The sequence below is a fragment of the Vulpes vulpes genome, chromosome X (assembly GCF_048418805.1).
Source record: "Vulpes vulpes isolate BD-2025 chromosome X, VulVul3, whole genome shotgun sequence".
NCBI classification, from domain to species: Eukaryota; Metazoa; Chordata; class Mammalia; order Carnivora; family Canidae; genus Vulpes; species Vulpes vulpes.
Window position 1 is genome coordinate 65391204 of NC_132796.1, and position 24351 is coordinate 65415554.

Consider the following 24351-nt stretch of genomic DNA (forward strand, 5'->3'; position numbering starts at 1 on the left):
TTCAACTGTTTCAAACACATTTTTAGTATGTTTAACATGAACTGATATTTTTAAAAGGTATTCAGCCAGTTTGGTATCTTGTATAACTGAAACTGGATGTTTTTTCCAAGTTACATGTAATTAATATTTAGATAGAAAATTTAACATGACTTTATAGTCATTTTTGACTTAATGTAATTACTTTTATATTACCTCCAGATTTAATTATTCATTTTTATTCTTTTACAGTTTAAACATATTCAATATTTTGTCTGAGGAGGCATTCAAGATACAATTCTACTTTTCTATATTTTTTATTCAAATTAGATTATAAGTTGCCTATGTTGTTTACATACCTAACAAAATAATCCATTTACATGCTTTGTGAACTTGTAAATAATATGCATTTTCTTTGCCAAATTATAATGTCTGATTACATGTGAATCTGTATAAGTTAAGCTTAACAGAAAACAAATTTCTTTAATTATGGAGCTTATACAATTAGTTCAAATGCATATTGTTTTATTGTGCCAACAAAGTTTTCAAATGCCCCAGAATATTTTGAATGCTCCAAAACTATTTGCACTCTGTGTATACACACCTATATCTTTATTATCTACATATTTGAGGATGGACCTGACATGTTGTTCCATTGTTATTTAAAACAATAATTTATTTCACTTCATATGCTTTTATCTCAAAATGTAATTTACAGTCCTTTGATATTTTGGCCACGTAGAAATTATATTCAAAAAATAAATTTTCCTTAAATCAGTCAGAAAAATCTAAATTGTTATGTAAAGAACCTCACCACTGATCTTTAATTTTGACACACCATCTATACTAGCAGTATGCTCTTTGTGTGTGTGTGTGTTTTAAATGTTATTAATGCTTTAGCCTTTTTATATTGTGGTCAACATTTCTTGTGTGAGTTTGAGTACGTAATGTTTATAGGGTCATTCAGGTGAAAGTGCATGAATTGCATGTGTTTTCATTTTGTATATTTCCTTCCCATTAGTTTTTAGGAATCCTCTGATAAATGCTATTCAGTAATAGTAAGTATCTAATAGTTGTGGGAACTTGTTTGTGGTTGTGAAAAAAGTGAAGGTATTATTATTAGTATGAAAGTATAATTAGGATACAATGCTATATTATTTTGAGGCATATAAAAGAGTGATTCAATAATTATATATAATACTCAGTGCTTACCATGGTAAGTATAGTCACTACCTTTTCCTATACAATGGCATTACAATATTATTGACTATATTCTCTATGTTGTACTTTTCATCTCTGTGACATATTAATTTTACAAATGGAAGTTTGTATATCTTAATCCCATTTATCTACTATTCCCATCCCCCCATTCACCTTCCCTCTGGCAACTACCAGTTTGTCTTCTGTATTTAAGAGTATGTTTTTGTGATTTTTTTGTTTGTTTTTAGATTTAACATATCTATATTTAACATATCTGGTGGTTTTTAGATTTAACATATAAGTGAAATCATATAGTATTTCTCATTCTCTGACTTAGTTCCCTTGGCATAATACTTTCTAGGTCCATCCATGTTGTTGCAGATTGCAACATCTCATTCTTTTTTATGGCTAAGTAATATTTGGTTGTATACATATACCACATCTTCTTTATCTCTTTATTTATTGAGAGACACTTAGGTTGATAACATATCATGCCTATTATAAATAATGCTAAAATAAAGAGGGGTGCATATATCTTTTCAAATTAGTTTTTTTGTTTTCTTTGGTTAAATACCTGGTAGTGGGATGACTGGATCATATGGCATTTCTACATTTAATTTTTTGAAGAACATACATAGTGTTTTCCACAGTGGCTGCACCAGTTTGCATTTTCACCAACAGTGCACAAGTGTTTCTTTTTATCTACATCCTCACCTGCACTAGTTGTTTCTTGTGTTTTCTTATTTTATCCACTGTGACAAGGTGCAAAGCGGTATCTTACTGTGTACCAATTTTCATTCCCACCAACAGTGCACAAGGGTTCACTTTTCTCTGCATCCTCATCAACATTTATCAGTTTTTTGGTCTTTTTCATACTAGTCATTCTGACTGGCATGAGGTAATATCTCATTGTGATTTTGACTGGGATTTTCCTGATCATTAGCAATGTGGAGCATCTTTTCATGTGTCTGTTGGTAAACTGTATGTCTTCTTTGAAAATATATCTATTCAGGTCCTCTGCTCATTTTTTAATCTGTTTTTTTTTTTTGGTGTTGAATTGTATAGATTCTTTATATATTTTGGATGCTAACCCTTTATTAGATACATCATTTACAAATATCTTCTCCCATTCAGTGGATTGCCTTTTCATTTGGTTGACAATTTCCTTCACTCTGCAAGACCTTTTTGTTTTGGTGTTGTGCTAATACTTTAATTTGCTTTTGTTTTCTTAACCTGAGGAGATACATCCACAAAAATGTTGCTGGGGTCTATTTCTGAGAGATTGTTGCCTACATTTTCTTTTAGGACTTTCATGGTATCAAGTCTCATATTTAGGTTTTTAATCTAGTTTGCATTTTTTTGTATATGGTGTAATAAGTGCTCCAGTTTCATTCTTTTGCATGTAGTTGTCTCATTTTCCCAGAGCAATTTATTGACAAGACTGTCTTTACCCCCATTGAATCTTCTTCCCTGTTTTGTCATAGATTGAATGGTCATATATATGTGGGTTTATTTCTGGGATTTCTATCCTACTTTATTGATCTGTGTGCCTATTTTTGTACTAGTGTTTTGATTACTGTAGCTTTGAAGTTTGTCTTGAAATTTGGGATTGTGATAACTCCAGCCTTGTTCTTTGTCAAGATTATTTTTGGTGTTTTATACAAATTTTAGGAATTTTTTAAAAGTAAGTTGGGGGTCTTTTTTTTTAAAGATTTTATTTATTTATTAATGAGAGACACAGAAGAGAGAGAGGCAGAGACACAGGCAGAGGGAGAAGCAGGCTCCATGCAGGGAGCCCAACGTAGGACTCGATCCTGGGTCTCCAGGACCACACCCTGGGCTGAAGGTGGTGGCTGCCCAAATTTTAGGATTATTTGTACTAGTTTTGTGAAAAATGTTATCGGTAATATGATTAAGATTACAATGAATCTGTATATTGCTCTGGGTAGTATGGCCATTTTGATAATACTGATTTTTCTAACCCATGAGTATGGTGTGAATTTTCATTTCTTTGTGTTGTCTTCAATTACTTTCATCAATATCTTAACAGTTTTCAGAGCATAAGTCTTTAACTTCCTTGGTTAAATTTGTTCCTAGCTATTTTTTGGTGCAATTTCAAATGTGATTATATTATTAATTTCTCATTGTGCTACTTCATTATTAGTGTATGGAAATGCAAAATATTTCTGCATGTAAATTTTATATCCTATAACTTTACTGAATTCATTTATCAGTTCGAATAGTTTTTTTTTTTTTGGTGGAATCTGGGCTTATATATATAAAATCCTATATCATGTATCATGTCATCTGCAAATAGCAGTGGTTTTACTTTTTCCTTGCCAATTTGGATGCTTTTTAATTTCTTGTTCTTGTTTGATCACTGTAGCTATGACTTCCAGTACTATATTGAATAGAGTGCTGAGAGTGGCATCTTTGTCTTGTTCCAGATCTTAGAATAAAAGCTTTCAGTATTTCACCATTGAGCATGATGTTACCTGTGGGTTTTTTTAAATATGACCTTTTTAATATTCATATGTACTCCCTCTGAATCTACTTTGTTGAACAAATGTATTATGTTATGTGTGTTTTCCACAACTATTGAGATGATTATATGGTTTTTATCTTTCCCCTTTTAATGTGATATATCCTATTAACTGATGTGTCAACATTGAATTACTTTTCATCTCTGGAATAAATTCCACTTGATTATGGTAAAAGGGCCTTTTCATGCATGTTAAATGTGATTTCCTAATATTTGGTAAGGGTTTTTTGCATCTATGTTCATCAGAGATATTGGCCCATAGTTCTCTTTTTCTATTGTGTCTTTATCTGCGTTTGGTATCCAGATAACGGCCTCATAGAATAATTTGGAAGTTTTCCTTCCTCTTCTAATTTCTGGAATAGTTTGAGAACAAAAAAATATTAACTCTTCTTTAAATGTTTGGTAGAATTTATCTGTGAGGCCATCTCATCCTGAACTCTTATTTGTTGGGAGTTTTTTTGATTAATCATTCAATTTCATTACTCATGATCAGTCTGTCCAAATTTTCAATTTCTTCCTGATTCAGTTTTGGAAGATTTTATGTTTCTAGGAATTTATCCATGGCTTCTAGGTTGCCCAATTTATTCTCTTATATCCTTCATATTTATGTGATCTCACTTGTTATTTATCCTCCTTGATTTCTGATTGATTTATTTGAGCCTTCTCTCCTTTTCCTGATGAGTCTGACTAAAGATTTATCAGTTCATTTATCTTTTCAAAGAGCCAGCTCTTGGTTTCATTGATCTTTTCTATTGTTTTTTAGTCTTTATTTCATTTATTTTCACTATAATTTTTATTATTTTCTCACTTCTAGTAGCTTTGGGATTTGTCTTTTACACTTTTAGGTGTAAAGTTGTTTATTTGATATTTTTTCCTGTTTCTTGAGTTAGGTATGTATTGCTATAAACTTCCTTCCTAGAACTGTATTTGCTGCATTCCAAAGATCTTGAACTGTTGTGCTTCCCTTTTCACTTGTCTATGTATTTTTTTATTTCCTCTGATTTTTTCGTTGACCCATTGTTTATTAGCACATTGTTGGTTTAGCCTTCATGTGTATACTTTTTTCTTGGTTTTTTTTTTTTTTTTTTTTTTTTTTTTTTGGTAATTCATTTCTAGCTTCATACTGTTGTGGTCAGAAAAAATGCTTGATATAATTTTAATCTTAAATGTGGGGCAGCCCTGGTGGCTCAGCAGTTTAGCACACCTTCAGCCCAGGGAGTAATCCTGGAGTCCCAGGATCGAGTCCTGGGTCGGGCTCCCTGCATGGAGCCCGCTTCTCCCTCTGCCTGTGTCTCTACATCTCTCTCTCTCTCTCTCTCTCTCTCTCTCTCTGTGTGTCTCTCATTAATAAATAAATGAAATCTTTAAAAAAATCTTAAATGTGAAGACTTGTTTTGTGACCTAACATGTAACCTATCCTGAAGAATGTTCCATAAGAACTTGAATAGAATGTCTGCTGGTTTTGCACAGAATGTTCTGTATATATCTCTATTAGGCTGATCTGGTCTAATGTGTCATTCAAAGCTAATTTACTTGTTGACTTTGTATCTGGATAATCTATCCATTGATGTAAGTAGGGTGTTAAAGTTTCCTACTATTATTGTATTACTGTCAATTTCCTTCTTTATGTCTACTAATATTTACTTTACGTGTTCAGGTGCTCCAATTTTGGTTGTATAGATATTCATAATTGTATTCTTTTGCTAGATTGATTTTTTTTTACCATTATGTACTACTTTTCTTTATCTCTTGCTATAGTCTTGGTTTTAACATCTATTTTGTTTAATATAAGTATTGCTATCACAGCTTTGTTCTTGTTTTTATTTGTTTGTTTTGCTTCCATTTGCATGGTACATATTTTTCTATCCCTTCACTTTCAGTATATATGGATTAGGGCTGAAGTTAGTCTTTTGTAGGCAGCATTTAGATAAGTCTTTTTTTAAATAAAAATTCATTAATTAATATTTTATCCATTCGGTCACCTTATGTCTCTTGATTAGAGATTTTAGTCCGTTTACATTTAAATTAATTATTGATAGGTATGTACTCATTGCCATTTTGTTGTTTTCTATTTGTTTTTCATAGTTCTGTTGTTTCTTCTCTTGCTGTCTTTGATGTGGTTTGATGATTTTCTTTAGTGTTATGCTTGGTTTCCTTTTTCTTTATTGATTCTGGTTCTATTAAAAGTTTTTGATTTGTGGTTATCATCATGTTCATATATAATATGTTAAGCATATAGAAGTCCATATTAAGTATGTTCACTTAAGTTCAAACCCATTCTAAAAGCATTCAACTTTTATTCCCTCTATATTGTATGTATGTGATATCTTATTTTACATTTTTTTTTAAAGTTTATGTATCCCTTGCCTAATTTTGGTAGATGTAGTTTATTTTAACTACTTTTTGGTGTTAACCTCTATACTGGTTTTACAAGTGATTAACCTACTATATTTTCTATATATTTGCTTTTACCTGATTTTTTCCCTTTTATAACTTATTTCTAGTTATGGCCGTTTCTTTACACTTAAAGAATCCACTTTAAAATTTCTTCTGAGGTGAAAAGTAACTTTTGCTCGGAAAACTTTTTTTTTCTTCTATTCTAAATGTTAACTTTGCAGGGTGGAGCATTCTTGGTTGCATTTTTTTTTTAAACATGCCACTATCTTCTGGCCTGCAGTTTCTTCTGAAAAATTAGCTGATAGCCTCATGGGGTTTTTCTTTTAAGTATTTTTTTTTCTTTTGCTGCTTTTAAAATTCTCGTCTTTACTTTTTGCTATTTGAATTACTATATGTTTTGGTGTGGTCTTCCTTCAGTTTATATTGCTAGGGTATATCCTTGCTTCCTAGACTTGGATGTCTGTTTTCGCACTCAATTTAAAGAGGTTTTCAGGGATCCCTGGGTGGCGCAGCAGTTTAGCGCCTGCCTTTGGCCCAGGGTGCGATCCTGGAGACCCAAGATCGAGTCCCACGTCAGGCTCCTGGTGCATGGAGCCTGCTTCTCCCTCTGCCTGTGTCTCTGCTGCGCGCGCTCTCTCTCTCTCTCTCTCTGTGTGTGACTATCGCTCTCTCTCTCTCTCTCTCTGTGTGTGACTATCATAAAAAAGAGGTTTTCAGTTATTATTATTATTATCTTTTAAATAAATTTTTTATTGGTGTTCAATTTACCAACATACAGAATAACACCCAGTGCTCATCCCGTCAAGTGCCCCCCTCAGTGCCCATCACCCATTCACCCTCACCCCCCGCCCCCCTCCATTCCACCACCCCTAGTTCGTTTCCTCGGTTAGGAGTCTTTTTCTTCTCCCTTCCCTTATATTCCCTTTCACTGTTATTTATATTCCCCAAATGAATGAGAACATACACTGTTTGTCCTTCTCCGATTGACTTACTTCACTCAGCATAATACCCTCCAGTTCCATCCACGTTGAAGCAAATGGTGGGTATTTGTCGTTTCTAGTGGCTGAGTAATATTCCATTGTATACATAAACCACATTTTCTTTATCCATTCATCTTTCGATAGACACCGAGGCTCCTTCCACAGTTTGGCTATTGTGGACATTGCTACTAGAAACATCAGGGTGCAGGTGTCCCGGCGTTTCATTGCATCTGAGTCTTTGGGGTAAATCCCCAACAGCACAATTGCTGGGTCTAGGGCACATCTATTTTTTAACTCTTTGAGGAACCTCCACACAGTTTTCCAGAGTGGCTGCACCAGTTCACATTCCCACCAACAGTGTAAGAGGGTTCCCTTTTCTCCGCATCCTCTCCAACATTTGTGGTTTCCTGCCTTGTTAATTTTCCCCATTCTCACTGGGGTGAGGTGGTATCTCATTGTGGTTTCACTTTGTATTTCCCTGATGGCAAGTGATGCAGAGCATTTTCTCATGTGAATGTTGTCCATGTCTATGTCTTCCTCTGTGAGATTTCTGTTCATGTCTTTTGCCCATTTCATGTTTGGATTGTTTGTTTCTTTGGTGTTGAGTATAAGAAGTTCTTTAAGATCTTGGAAACTAGCCCGTTATCTGATACGTCATTTGCAAATATCTTCTCCCATTCTGTAGGTTGTCTTTTAGTTTTGTTGACTGTATCCTTTGCTGTGCAAAAGCTTCTTGTCTTGATGAAGTCCCAATAGTTCATTTTTGCTTTTGTTTCTTTTGCCTTTGTGGATGTATCTTGCAAGAAGTTACTTTGTCTGAGTTCAAAAAGGGTGTTGCCTGTGTTCTCCTCTAGGATTTTGACTGAATCTTGTCTCACATTTAGATCTTTCATCCATTTTGAGTTTATCTTTGTGTATGATGCAAGAGAGTGGTCCAGTTTCATTCTTCTGCATGTGGATGTCCAATTTTCCCAGCACCATTTATTGAAGAGACAAATATTATATGTTCTCATTCATTTGGGGAATATAAATAATAATGGTGAAAGGGAACATAAGGGAAGGGAGAAGAAATGGGTAGGAAATATCAGAAAGGGAGACAGAACATGGAGACTCCTAACTCTGGGAAACGGACTGGGGGTGGTGGGAGGGGAGGAGGGCGGGGGGTAGGGGGGAGTGGGTGGCGGGCACTGAGGGGGACACTTGACGGGATGAGCACTGGGTGTTTTTCTGTATGTTGGTAAATTGAACACCAATAAAAATTAATTAATTAATTAATTTATTTATTAAAAAAATGAAAAAAGAGAAGGACATGCAGCCAAGAATACTTTATCCAGCAAGGCTCTCATTCAGAATAGAATAGAAGGAGAGATAAAGAGCTTCCAAGATAGGCAGAAACTGAAATAATATGTGACCACCAAGCCAGCTCTGCAAGAAATACTAAGGGGGTTTCTGTAATAGAAAGTGGAAGTCCAAGGGAACAATCTGCAAAAATAGGGACTGAATAGGTATCATGATGACACTAAATTAATATGTTTCAATAGCACTGTTGGTGGGAATGTGAACTGGTGCAGCCACTCTGGAAAACTGTGTGGAGGTTCCTCAGAGTTAAAAATAGACCTGCCCTATGACCCAGCAATTGCACTGCTGGGGATTTATCCCAAAGAAACAGATGCAGTGAAACACTGGAACACCTGCACCCCGATGTTTACAACAGCAATGTCCACAATAGCCAAATTGTGGAAGGAGCCTCGGTGTCCATCGAAAGATGAATGGATAAAGAAGCTGTGGTATATATACAATGAAATATTACTCAGCTATTAAAAACGACAAATACCCACCATTTGCTTCGACGTGGATGGACCTGGAGGGTATTTTGCTGAGTGAAATAAGTCAATCAGAGAAGGACAAATATTATATGGTCTCATTCATTTGGGGAATATAAAAATTCCTGAAAGGGAATAAAAGGAAAGGAGAGAAAATGAGTGAAAATATCAGTGAGGGTGACAAAACATGAGAGACACCTAACTCTGGGAAATGAACAAGGGGTAGTGGAAGGGGAGGTGGGTGGGGGTTTGGGGTGACTGGGTTGATGGGCACTGAGGGGGGCCCTTGGCAGGATGAGCACTGGGTGTTATGATATATGTTGACAAATTGAACTCCAACAAAAAAAAAACTTTAATTGATGAGGATTTGTTTTTTGTGGATTAGAAAAACAAATGGCTTCTTGGGTTGGAGTTTACTCCTGGTGAAAATGCTGTGAAGATTGTTGAAATGGTATCAAACCATTTAGGATATTACATTAATATTAATAAAGTTGATAAAGCAAAAGCAGAGTTTTAGATGATTGACTTCCATTTTGAAAGAAGTTTTACTTTGGGTAAAATGCTGTCAAAAAGCACTGCATGTTACAGATAAATGGCTTATGAAAGGGAAAAAAATCCATCAATGTGGCAAAGTTCACTGTTGTCTGCTTTTAAGAAATTGCCACAGCCACCCTAATCTTCAGGAACTACTATCCTGACCAGTTAGCAGCCATCAACATTGAGGAAAAGCACCCAGCAGAAAAGATTATATAGCTCACTGAATGCTGAGATAATGTTTAACATTTATTTAGAAATAAAGTATTTTTAAATTCAGGTATGTACATTGTTTTTAGACATAATGTTATTGAATAGTTAATAAACTACAATATAGTATAAACACTACATTTATAGGTAGTAGGAAAGCAAATAAATTCAAATAGTGTCTATAGCTGTAATATTCACTTTATTGCAGTTGGGACCAAACCACAAAATCTAAAACAATGAACAAATTGTAATCTGGTGTTTGGCAATGTTTTCATAGAAATGCTAACAAAAGTACAAACAACAAATTTAGGTTTTATCAAATTTAAATTTTTTTTGCTTTGAGTAAAGCTCCATTCAAAGAATGACAAAAATAAGTAAAATACTAGGTAAAAATATTTTCAAAACATAAATATGATAAGGCAATGTACCCATAAGGTATAGAAAACTCCTACAACTCAACAATAAAAAAAGCAACCCACAAATATGGGTAAAGAATTTCATTAGACATTTATAAAGTGAAAAAAATATACAAATGACCAATAGAAAGATAAAAGGATGCTCAGCAGAGGCAGTTGAATGGCTCAGCCAGTTGAGCATCTGACTCTCGATTTCAGCACAGGTCGTTACCTCGGTGTTGTGAGATTGAGCCCCATGCCAGGCTCTGCGCTCAGCAGAATCTGCTTATCCCTCTCCCTCTGCTCTTCCCCCTGCTCATTCTCTCTCTCCCTCAAATAAATGAAATCTTTAAAAAAAGATTCTCAACATTATCAGTCATTAAAAACTGCAAATTAAAAACACAGAATATCACCTCACACCTGCTTGACTGCTATACAAAACAGACAGATAATAACAAGTATTGGGCAGATGTGGAGCAGCTGGAAACTTCATACTGTTTGATGGGAGTGTAAAATAATGCAGCTACTTTGGAAAACAGTTTGGCCATTCCTCAGAAGTCAAACACATAATCTAGCAATTGTAATTCTAGGTATACACCAAAGAGAATTGAAAATGTGTTCCAACAATGTGTGTAACAGCATTATTCATAATAGCCAAAAGTTGGGAATATAAAAAATAGCCATTGAGCAATGAATGGCTAAACAGTATGTGGTTTGCCCATACAATGATCTATAAGACACTACTAAACTGAACTGTAACTTTAAACACGGTTAAGATGTCATTTTATGTCATTTTTTAAATCACAACTGGAAAAAAAAACAGAGACTGAAGTACAGATACACATGCTATAATAGGAATAAACCTTGAAAGTATGCTACGTGAAAAGTGACAATTGCAGAAGACTCTAATTAAATCATTCCATTTATAATAACTGTCCAGAATAGGCAAACCAGTAGGGACAGATATTCAATTGATGGTTGCCTATAGCAAGGGGAGGTGGAGTAATCAGAGGTGACTGCTAATAGATATAAGGTTTCTGGGGTGACAAAAATATTCCAAAGTTGTATTGTGGTGATGGTTGCATCAACTCTATGAATACACTGAAACCTACCAAATTGTAATTTAAATTGCTATATTTTATGGTATGTAAATTATGTCCCAATAAAGCGGATAAAATCTATTATCTGTCATCTATCTATCTATCTATCATCTATCTATCTATCATCTCTATCATCTATCTATAAATCAGACTTAGAGACTAGACTCTAAAAGATAGAATATGAAAAGAGAAAAAAGAGGAATTTTACAGTGGAGAAACCTGGTATAAATTACCTTAAGGAAGTGTTCAAGGATAATATCCCTGGTGATGTCATATGGATATTATGTACCCTCTGATATAATGTAACAAGGAAAGCACTTCACCCTTCCATTACTCTTTCACAAAAACAATAACCACAGTCTATTCACTAGACAAACCCAGACAAACACAAATTAAAGGACGTTCTAGAAAATACCTCTGACTAGTACTCTTCAAAAGTGTCAAATTCGTGAGACATTGCCATAGATTAAAAAACACAAAGAAGATATGACAACTAAATACAATGCAGTATCCTTAATTGGGTTCTGGTTTTGAGAAAGAAAATTATTGGAAAAGCTGGTTTAATTTGAATAGCATCTATAGTTGTGTTTTAGTAGTGTTGATGTCTCAGTTTTCATAAATGTACCAGTTATGTAAAGTGTTAACATTAGGGTAACTTTGGTGACACTGACACAGGAATTCTGTTTTCACTTCACAGATTTTCTTTAAATAAAAAAATTCAAAATAATAAAAATTCACAAGAGCATAGTATTAGATATGTATTATGTGTAACTATTGCACTTCCAATTTAAAAATCATTTAATTAAACAAAAACAAATACAAAATGATTATTTCAGTGGCAAAATTATGGATAGTAAAATGTAACACTTGATATTAAAATAAAATTATATATGACATAAATGCTTTCTTCTTATATTTTTCCCCCTTCCATGATGAAACATAATCATGTTAAATGAGTAGCATTATCAAGGTACAGAATCTAAAGGAGACAATATCACTGTATGTTATAATTGGGGATGATAAATTTTATCATTTTATGTTGGATATATACTTATGAATAAAATAAACTGTATAATGTACAAGATTAAAATATATTTTACATAAATTAAATGGGAAATTTATGAAACTGAAAAAATATAGGGCTTATTCAGAGTGCATTATTGGCGCCTCAGTGTTTTAAGCCTTCATAATCTTACTGTAGATCCAAGTTATTATGATTTTACTGTTCTATTTAGGTACTCTCATTCTGCCCTCAATGCAAAATTGTTCATATGTATTCTGATCATTAAAAAGCAATACCTGTATCACATTATGAAAGGGCTGAGACATTTTTTTATGCCAATGTGTAATCTGTTGGTAAAGTGACAACACAGTCACATTCTCCACTGTAGGAACTGTGTCTTTGAGGAATAAACTACAAAACTTTGAGGAAATGTCATTTTTTCATTAACATTCATTACTTCTGGGATCCCTGGGTGGTGCAGCGGTTTGGCGCCTGCCTTTGGCCCAGGGCGCCATCCTGGGGACCCGGGATCGAGTCCCACATCGGGCTCCCGGTGCATGGAGCCTGCTTCTCCCTCTGCCTGTGTCTCTGCCTGTTTCTCTCTCTCTGTATGACTATCATAAATAAATAGAAATTAAAAAAAAACATTCATTACTTCTGACTTGTCTGTGTAAAAGATAATAAATTGTTCAGCTTCAAGAAATATCAAACAAGCCATGCGCCAAAATTGTATTCTCTTTGTCCTTATGAAATTATGATAATCATGCATCTGTATTAATTTATGAGTTCACCTTGTCCTTTTCAAGGAATAGAAGATGGATTATCATAATGTCATATTTAAAGCCTACAAGACTCAGAGAATTTAGTTTGAAATTAGCTTCATGTGTATGACTTCAAGGAATTTAATAAATGCCTTAATTTGGATATTTAGTAAATACTCTAATTGTTAGGGCAAAATAATAAATTTAAGTGTTTCACATCTTTCTTTGAAATACCTCATACACCAAAAATTATCAAAGGATGAGATAAGAAAGGAAATGCTATATTTAATACTTAGTAGCAGATACTTACTTCAGACAATAAAACACACTCATGGATTTTAAAATGCAAAGTTGCTGCCTGACTTTTAAAATGATATCACTTCTTATAACTAACTGTAGGTTGAGATTATTTATAAGTAGCCAACACATAAAAACTTGAAGATAAACAATAAAACAAGAGTAAAAGAATGCCCCTATAATTTTAATGAAGCATATGTGCGAATGAGATAAACTATAAACATAGATTTATATGCATATATCTATTAATGTCCATCAAGATATTGTTTATATTTTAAAATATGCAGAAATATGAAAATTAAACCATCCTATCTGGCATATCATATCATATTTTTTGTATATTTTTTAATGGAGTTGGATTTGCCAACATAAACTATAACACCCAGTGCTCATCCCGTCGAGTGCCCCCCTCAGTGCCCATCACCCAGTAACCCCATCCGCCGCCCACCTCCCCCGTCCACGACCCCTTGTTCATTTCCCAGAATTCAGAGTCTCTCATGTTCTGTCACCCATTCTGGTATTTCCCACTCATTTTCTCTCCTTTCCCCTATAATCCCTTTCACTATTTTTTATATTCCCTGAATGAATGAAACCATATACTGTATGTCCTTCTCCAATTGACTTATTTCACTCAGCATAATACCCTCCAGTTCTATCTACGTTGACGCAAATAGTGGATATTCGTCTCTTCTGATAGCTGAGTAATATTCCTTTGTATATGTAGACCACATCTTCATTGTCCATTCAACTTTCTATGGACACCGTGCCTCCTTCCACAGTTTGGGTATTCTGGACATTGCTGCTATAAACATTGGGGGTAGAGGTGTCTTGGTTTTTCACTACATCTGTATCTTTGGGGTAAATCCCCAGCACTGCAATTGCTGGGTCATAGGGTAGCTCTATATTTAACTCTTGGAGGAACCTCCATATAGTTTACCACAGTAGCTGTACCAGTTCACATGCCCACCAACAGTGCAAGAGGGTTCCCCTTTCGCCACATATTCTCCAACATTTGTTGTTTCCTGCCTTGTTAGTTTTCACCATTCTCACTCGTGTGAGGTGGGATCTCATTGTGGTTTTGATTTGTATTTCCCTGATGGCCAGTGAGGTGGAACATTTTCACATGTGCTTGTGGTCCATGTCTATGTCTTCTTTGGTGAAATTTCTGTTCCTGTCTTTTACCCGTTTCAGGATTGGATTGTTTGTTTCTTTGATGTTGGGTTGAATAAATTCTTTATAGATCTTGGATACTAGCCCTTTATCTGATACGTCATTTTCAAATACCTTCTTTCATTCTGTAGGTTGTCTTTTAGTTTTGTTGACTGTATCCTTTGCTGTGCAAAAGCTTCTTATCTTGAAGTCCCAATAGCTCATTTCTGCTTTTGTTTCCCTTGGCTTCACAGCAACAAGAAGTTCCTGTGGCCACGTTCAAAAAGGTGTTGCCTAGGGGAGGGGCAAGATGGCGGAAGAGCAGGGTCTCCAAATCACCTGTCCTCAACAAATTACCTAGAAAACCATCCAATCATCCTGAAAATTTACGAATTCGGCCTGAGATTTAAAGAGAGACCAGCTGGAACGCTACAGTGAGAAGAGTTCGCGCTTCTATCAAGGTAGGAAGTCGGGAAAAAAGAAATAAAGAAACAAAAGTCATCCAAGGGGGAGGGGCCCCGCGAGGAGCCGGGCTGAGGCCGGGGCGAGTGTCCCCAGGACAGGAGAGCCCCGTCCCGGAGGAGCAGGAGCTGCACCAACCTTCCCGGGGAAAGGCCTCCCGGGGAATTGGAGCAGGACCCAGGAGGGCGGGGATGCCCTCGGGCTCCCTGGGACAGTAACAGAGGAACTGCGCCCCGGGAGAGTGCGCTGAGCTCCCTAAGGGCTGCAGCGCTCGGCGGGACCCGGAGCAGCTCGGAGGGGCTCGGGCGGCGGCTCCGTGGAGGGGGCTGCGGGGCGGGAGCGCGAATCCAACAGTGCAGGCCAGGAGCACAGGGCGCCGGGACACAGCCGAGGATCCGGCCTCCTTCAGGGACAGGCAGAGGCCGGGAGGGCCCAGGACAGCAAGGACGCTCCTGCCCCGAGCTGAGCAGATCAGCGGCCGCGCCCGGGAGCCCCCAGGCCCTGCAGACGGAGAGCCCCAGAGCTACTGCGGGAGCTGACTCCAGGGTCCCAGAGCTGCCCCCGCCATTGTGGCTTCCTCCCGGGGCCTCACGGGGTGAACAACCCCCACTGAGCCCTGCACCAGGCAGGGGCAGAGCAGCTCCCCCAAGTGCTCACACCTGAGAATCAGCACAGCAGGCCCCTCCCCCAGAAGACCAGAGAGACGGACCAGTTCCAGGGGAAGTCAAGGGACTTCAAGTATACAGAATCGGAAGATACTCCCCCGTGTTTTTTTGTTTTGTTTTGTTTTGTTTTTGTTTTGTGCTTTTTTTTCTTTCTTTCTTCTTGATTTCTCATTGCTTCCCCCACCCCACCCCACCCCCCTTTTTTTTCTCCTTTCTTTCTTTTTCTTTCTCTTTTCCCCCTTTTTTTTCTTCTTTCTCTTTTTTCTTTTTCTCTTTTCATTCCTTCTCTCTCTTTTTCTCCTTTTCCAAATACAACTTGTTTTTGGCCACTCTGCACTGAGCAAAATGACTAGAAGGAAAAACTCACCTCAAACAAAAGAATCAGAAACAGCCCTCTCTCCCACAGAGTTACAAAATATGGATTACAATTCAATGTCAGAAAGCTAATTCAGAAGCACTATTTTACAGCTACTGGTGGCTCTAGAAAAAACCATAAAGGACTCAAGAGACTTCATGATTGCAGAATTTAGATCCAATCAGGCAGAAATTAAAAATCAATTAAATGAGATGCAATCCAAGCTAGAAGTCCTAACGACGAGGGTTAACGAGGTGGAAGAACGAGTGAGTGACATAGAAGACAAGTTGATGGCAAAGAGGGAAACTGAGGAAAAAGAGACAAGCAATTAAAAGATCATGAGGATAGATTAAGGGAAATAAATGACAGCCTGAGGAAGAAAAACCTACGTTTAATTGGGGTTCCCGAGGGCGCCGAAAGGGACAGAGGGCCAGAATATGTATTTGAACAAATCCTAGCTGAAAACTTTCCTAATCTGGGAAGGGAAACAGGCATTCAGATCCAGGAAATAGAGAGATCCCCCCCTAAAATCAACAAAAACCGTTCAACACCTCGACATTTAATAGTGAAGCTTGCAAATTCCAAAGATAAGGAGAAGATCCTTAAAGCAGCAAGAGAAAAAAAGTCCCTGACTTTTATGGGGAGGAATGTTAGGGTAACAGCAGACCTCTCCACAGAGACCTGGCAGGCCAGAAAGGGCTGGCAGGATATATTCAGGGTCCTAAATGAAAAGAACATGCAACCAAGAATACTATATCCAGCAAGGCTTTCATTCAAAATGGAAGGAGAGATAAAGAGCTTCCAAGACAGGCAGGAACTGAAAGAATATGTAACCTCCAAACCAGCTCTGCAAGAAATTTTAAGGGGGACTCTTAAAATTCCCCTTTAAGAAGAAGTTCAGTGGAACAATCCACAAAAACAAGGACTGAATAGATATGATGCCACTAAACTCATATCTATCAATAGTAACTCTGAACGCAAACGGGCTTAATGACCCCATCAAAAGGCGCAGGGTTTCAGACTGGATAAAAAAGCAGGACCCATCTATTTGCTGTCTACAAGAGACTCATTTTAGACAGAAGGACACCTACTACCTGAAAATAAAAGGTTGGAGAACCATTTACCATTCAAATGGTCCTCAAAAGAAAGCAGGGGTTGCCATCCTTATATCAGATAAATTAAAATTTACCCAAAAGACTATAGCGAGAGATGAAGAGGGACACTATCTCATACTCAAAGGATCTATCCAACAAGAGGACTTAACAATCCTCAATATATATGCCCCGAATGTGGGAGCTGCCAAATATTTAAACCAATTAATAACCAAACTGAAGAAATACCTTGATAATAATACACTTATACTTGGTGACTTCAATCTAGCTCTTTCTACCCTCGATAGGTCTTCTAACCACGACATATCCAAAGAAACGAGAGCCTTAAATGATACACTGGACCAGATGGATTTCACAGATATCTACAGAACTTTACATCCAAACTCAACTGAATACACATTCTTCTCAAGTGCACATGGAACTTTCTCCAGAATAGACCATATACTGGGTCACAAATCGGGTCTGAACCGATACCAAAAGATTGAGATAGTCCTCTGTATATTCTCAGACCATAATGCCTTGAAATTAGAACTTAATCACAACAAGAAGTTTGGAAGGACCACAAACACGTGGAGGTTAAGGACCATCCTGCTCAAAGATGAAAAGGTCAACCAGGAAATTAAGGAAGAATTAAAAAGATTCATGGAAACTAATGAGAATGAAGATACAACCGTTCAAAATCTTTGGGATGCAGCAAAAGCAGTCCTGAGGGGGAAATACATCGCAATACAAGCATCCATTCAAAAACTGGAAAGATCTCAAATTCAAAAGCTCACCTTACACATAAAGGAACTAGAGAAAAAGCAACAAATAGACCCCACCCCCAGCAGAAGAGACAGTTAATTAAAATTCGAGCAGAACTCAATGATATCGAGACCAAAAGAACTGTGGAACAGATCAACAGAACCAGGAGTTGGTTCTTTGAAAGAATTAATAAGATAGATAAACCATTAGCCAACCTTATTAAAAAGAAGAGAGAGAAGACTCAAATTAATAAAATCATGAATGAGAAAGGAGAGATCACTACCAACACCAAGGAAATACAAACGATTTAAAAAACATATTATGAACAGCTGTACGCCAATAAATTAGGCAATCTAGAAGAAATGGACGCATTCCTGGAAAGCCACAAACTATCAAAACTGGAGCAGGAAGAAATAGAAAACCTGAACAGGCCAATAACCAGGGAGGAAATTGAAGCAGTCATCAAAAACCTCCCAAGACACAAGAGTCCAGGGCCAGATGGCTTCCCAGGGGAATTCTATCAAACGTTTAAAGAAGAAATCATACCGGGATCCCTGGGTGGCGCAGCGGTTTGGCGCCTGCCTTTGGCCCAGGGCGTGATCCTGGAGACCCGGGATCGAATCCCAGGTCAGGCTCCCGGTGCATGGAGCCTGCTTCTCCCTCTGCCTGTGTCTCTGCCTCTCTCTCTATCTCTCTGTGACTATCATAAATAAATAAAAATTTAAAAAAAAAAAAAAGAAGAAATCATACCTATTCTACTAAAGCTGTTTGGAAAGATAGAAAGAGATGGAGTACTTCCAAATTCGTTCTATGAGGCCAGCATCACCTTAATTCTGAAACCAGACAAAGACCCCACCAAAAAGGAGAATTACAGACCAATATCCCTGATGAACATGGATGCAAAAATTCTCAACAAGATACTAGCCAATAGGATCCAACAACACATTAAGAAAATTATTCACCATGACCAAGTAGGATTTATCCCCAGGACACAAGGCTGGTTCAACACTCGTAAAACAATCAATGTCATTCATCAAATCAGCAAGAGAAAAACCAAGAACCATATGATACTCTCATTAGATGCAGAGAAATCATTTGACAAAATACAGCATCCATTCCTGATCAAAACCCTTCAGAGTGTTGGGATAGAGGGAACTTTCCTCGACATCTTAAAGGCCATTTACGAAAAGCCCACAGCAAATATCATTTTCAATGGGGAAGCACTGGGAGCCTTTCCCCTAAGATCAGGAACAAGACAGGGATGTCCACTCTCACCACTGCTGTTCAACATAGTTCTGGAAGTCCTCGCCTCAGCAATCAGACAACAAAAAGACATTAAAGGCATTCAAATTGGCAAAGAAGAAGTCAAACTCTCCCTCTTCGCCGATGACATGATACTCTACATAGAAACCCAAAAGCCTCCACCCCAAGATTGCTAGAACTCATACAGCAATTTGGTAGTGTGGCAGGATACAAAATCAATGCCCAGAAATCAATGGCATTTCTATACACTAACAATGAGACTGAAGAAAGAGAAATTCAGGAGTCAATCCCACTGACAATTGCACCCAAAAGCATAAGATACCTAGGAATAAACCTAACCAAAGAGGTAAAAGATCTATATCCTAAAAACTATAGAACACTTCTGAACGAAATTGAGGAAGACACAAAGAGATGGAAAAATATTCCATGCTCATGGATTGGCAGAATTAATATTGTAAAAATGTCACTGTTACCCAGGACAATTTATACGTTTAATGCAATCCCTATCAAAATACCATGGACTTTCTTCAGAGAGTTAGAACAAATTATTTTAAGATTTGTGTGGAATCAGAAAAGACCCCGAATAGCCAGGGGAATTTTAAAAAAGAAAACCATAGCTGGGGGCATCACAATGCCAGATTTCAGGTTGTACTACAAAGCTGTGGTCATCAAGACAGTGTGGTACTGGCACAAAAACAGACACGTAGATCAATGGAACAGAATAGAGAACCCAGAAGTGGATCCTGAAATGTATGGTCATCTAATATTCGATAAAGGAGGAAAGACTATCCATTGGAAGAAAGACAGTCTCTTCAATAAATGGTGCTGGGAAAATTGGACATCCACATGCAGAAGAATGAAACTGGACCACTCTCTTTCACCATACACAAAGATAAACTCAGAATGGATGAGAGATCTAAATGTGAGACAAGAATCCATCAAAATCATAGAAGAGAACACAGGCAACACCCTCTTTGAACTCGGCCACAGTAACTTCTTGCAAGATACATCCACAAAGGCAAAAGAAACAAAAGCAAAAATGAACTATTGGGACTTCATCAAGATAAGAAGCTTTTGCACAGCAAAGGATACAGTCAACAAAACTAAAAGACAACCTACAGAATGGGAGAAGACATTTGCAAATGACATATCAGATAAAGGGCTAGTTTCCAAAATCTATAAAGAACTATTAAACTCAACACCAAAGAAACAAACAATCCAATCATGAAATGGGCAAAAGACATGAAGAGAAATCTCACAGAGGAAGACATAGACATGGCCAACACACACATGAGAAAATGCTCTGCATCACTTGCCATCAGTGAAATACAAATCAAAACCACAATGAGATACCTCCTCACACCAGTGAGAATGGGGAAAATTAACAAGGCAGGAAACCACAAATGTTGGAGAGGATGCGGAGAAACGGGAACCCTCTTACACTGTTTGTTGGTGGGAATGTGAAATGGTGCAGCCACTCTGGAAAAATGTGTGGAGGTTCCTCAAAGAGTTAAAAATAGACCTGCCCTACGACCCAGCAATTGCACTGTTGGGGATTTACCCCAAAGATTCAGATGCAATGAAACGCCGGGACACCTGCACCCTGATGTTTCTATCAGCAATGGCCACAATAGCCAAACTGTGGAAGGAGCCTCGGTGTCCATCGAAAGTTGAATGGATAAAGAAGATGTGGTTTATGTATACAATGGAATATTACTCAGCTATTAGAAACGACAAATACCCACCATTTGCTTCAACGTGGATGGAACTGGAGGGTATTATGCTAAGTGAAATAAGTCAATCGGAGAAGGGCAAACAGTGTATGTTCTCATTCATTTGGGGAATATGAATAATAGTGAAAGGGAATATAAAGGAAGGGAAAAGAAATGTTGGGAAATATCAGGAAGGGAGACAGAACATAAAGACTCTTAACTCGGGGAAACGAACTAGGGGTGGTGGAAGGGGAGGAGGGTGGGTGTTGGAGGGGAATGGGTGATGGGCACTTAGGTGGACACTTGACGGGATGAGCACTGGGTGTTTTTCTGTATGTTGGTAAATTGAACACCAATAAAAATTAATTAAAAATAAAAAAAAGGTGTTGCCTAGGTTCTCCTCTAGGACTTTGATGGATTCTTACCTCACATTTAGATCTTTCATCCATTTTGAGTTTATCTTTGTGTATGGAGTAATGTAATGGTCCAGTATCCTTCTTCTGCATGTGGATGTCCAATTTTCCCAGCACCATTTATTGAAGAGACTGTCCTTTTTCCAGTGGCTAGTCTTTCCTGCTTTGTCGAAGATTAGATGAGCATAGAGTTGAAGGCCCATTTCTGGGTTCTCTTTCTGTTCCATTGATCTAAGTGTCTATGTTTGTGCCAGTACCACACCGTTGGGATGATCACAGCTTTGTAGTACAACTTGAAATCTGGCCTTGTGATAGATACTCCATCGCTGGTTTTCTTTTTCACTATCCTCCTGGGTATTCAGGGTCTTTTCTGATTCCACACAAACCTTAAAATGATTTGTTCCAGCTCTCTGAAGAAAGTCCATGGTATTTTGATAGGGGTTGCCTTAAATGTGTAAATTGTCCTGGGTAGCATTGACATTTTAACAAAATTAATTCTTCCCATCCATGATCAAGGAATATTTTTCCATCTCTGTGTGTCTTCCTCAATTTCTTTCAGAAGTGTTCTGTAGTTTTTAGGGTATAGATCCTTTACCTCTTTGGTTAGGTTTATTCCTAGGTATCTTATGCTTTTGGGTGCAATTGTAAATGGGATGGACTCCTTAATTTCTCTTTCTTCAGTCTCATTCTTAGTGTATAGAAATGCCACTGACTTCTGGGCATTGATTTTGTATCCTGCCACACTGCCAAATTGCTGTATGAGTTCTAGCAATCATGGGGTGGACTCTTTTAGGCTTTCTATGTACAGTATCATGTCATCTGTGAAGAGGGAGAGTTTCCTTCTTTGCCAATTTGAATGCCTTTAATGTCTTTTTGTTGTCTGATTGCTGAGGTTAGGACTTCCAGTACTATGTTGAATAGCAGTGGTGAGAGTGGACATCCCTGTCTCATTCATGATCTTAGGGGAAAGGCTCCCAGTGTTTCCCCATTGAGAATGATATTTGCAGCAGGCTTTTTGTATATGGCCTCTAAGATGCTGAGGAATGGTCCCTCAACCCCTACACTTTGAAGAGTTTTGATCAGGAATGGATGCTGTATTTTGTCAAACACTTGCTCTGCATCTTTTGAGAGGATCATATGGTTCTTATTTTTTCTCTTGCTGATATGATCAATCACATTCATTGCTTTATGAGTGTTGAAGCAGCCTTGTATCCCAGGGATAAGTCCCACTTGGTCATGGTGAATAATCATCTTAATGTATTGTTGGATCCCATTGGCTAGTATCTTTTGAGGGTTTTTGCATTTGTTTTCATCAGGGATATTGGTCTATAATTCTCCTTTTTTGGTGGGGTCTTTGCCTGTTTTAGGAATTAAGGTGATGCTGGCTTCATTGAATGAGTTTGGAAGTATTCTGTCCCTTTTTATATCTGTCAGAACAGCTTTAGTAGAATAGGTATTGCTTCTTTAAACGTTTGATAGAATTCCCCTGTGAGGCCAACTGGCCCTGGATTTTTGTGTCTTGGGAGGTTTTTGATGACTGCTTCAATTTCCTCCCTGGTTATTGGCCTGTTCAGGTTTTCTATTTCTTCCTGTTCCAGTTTTGGTTGTTTGTGGTTTTCCAGAAATTCGTCCTTTTCTTCTAGAATGCCTATTTTTTTTTTGGCGTAAAGATGCTCATAATAAGTTTTTAAGATCATTTGTATTTCCTTGGTATTGGCGGTGATCTCTCCTTTCTCAGTCAGGATTTTATTAATTTGAGTCTTTTCTCTCTTCTCTTTAATAAGCCTGGCTAATGGTTTATCTATCTTATTAATTCTTTCAAAGAATCAAATCCTGGTTTTGTTAATCTGTTCCACAGTTCCTCTGGTCTCTATTTCATTGAGTTCTGCTCGAATCTTTATTAACTCTCTTCTTCTACTAGGTATAGGATCTATTTGCTGTTTTTCTTTCTCCAGCTCTTTTAGGTGCAAGGTGACCTTTTGCATTTGAGTTATTTCCAGTTTTTGGATGGATGCTTGTATTGTGATGTATTTCCCCCTCAGGACTGCTTTTGATGTATCCCAAGGATTTTGAACAGTTGTATCTTCATTCTTATTAGTTTCCATGAATCTTTTTAATTTTTCTCTAATTTCCTGGTTGACCCTTTCATATTTTAGCAGGATGGTCCTTAACCTCTACGTGTTTGAAATCCTTCCAAACTTCTTCTTGTGAATTAGTTCTAATTTCAAAGCATTATGGTCTGAAAATATGCAGGGGACAATCCCAATCTTTTGGTATCGGTTAAGACCTGATTTGTGACCCAGTATGTTGTCTCTTCTGGAAAAGTTCCATGTACACTTGAGAAGAATGTGTATTCAGTTGCATTTGGATGTAAAGTTCTGTAAATATCTGTGAAATCCATCTGGTCCAGTGTATCATTTAAAGCTCTTTATCTTTGGAGATGTTGTGCTTAAGATATCTGTCATTTGCAGAAAGTGCTGTGTTGAAGTCTCTGGGTATTAGTGTATTATTATCTAAGTATTTCTTTATTTTGTTTTTTAATTGATTGATATACATGGCAGCTCCCACATTAGGGGCGTAAATATTCATGATTGTTAGGTCCTCTTGTTGGATATATCATTGAAGTATGTTATAGTGTCCCTCTTCTTCTCTTACAAAAGTCTTTGGGATAAACTTTAATTTATCTTATATGAGGATTGCTATCTCTGCTCTCTTTGGAGGACCCTTTGAATGTTAAATGGTTCCAGGCTGGAGGTATTCTTAGGTCTCAAATGAGTTTCTTGTAGACAGAAAATAGATGGGTCTTGCTCTTTTATCCAGTCTAAACCATGCACTTTTTGATGGGATCATTAAGCCCATTCACGTTCAGAGTTATTTATTATTGAAAGATATGAATTTAATGTCATCATAATACCTACTCAGCCTCTGTTTTTGTGGATTATTTCTTTGGGCTTCCTCTTTCTTTTACAAGGCCCCCCTTAATATTTCTTGGAGATCTGGTTTGGTGGTCACATATTCTTTCAGTTTCTGCCTATCTTGGAAGCTCTTTACCTCTCCTATTCTGAATGAGAGCCTTGCTGAATAAAGAATTCTTAGCTGCATCATCTTCTCATTTTGGACCCTGAATATGTTCTGCCAGCCTTTTTTGGCCTGCCAGGTGTCTGTGGAGAAGTCTGCTGTTAATCTAATATTTCTCCCCATATAAGATAGGGATCTCTTGTCTCTTGCTGCTTTAAGGATTTTCTCTTCATCTTTGAA

At 37.3% G+C, this 24351-nt stretch overlaps 1 protein-coding gene across 1 annotated transcript in view; it reads left to right on the forward strand.

Annotated features, from left to right (window-relative positions):
- Window positions 1-24351, forward strand: part of PCDH11X (protocadherin 11 X-linked) — a 335833-nt gene that overhangs the window by 262644 nt on the left and 48838 nt on the right.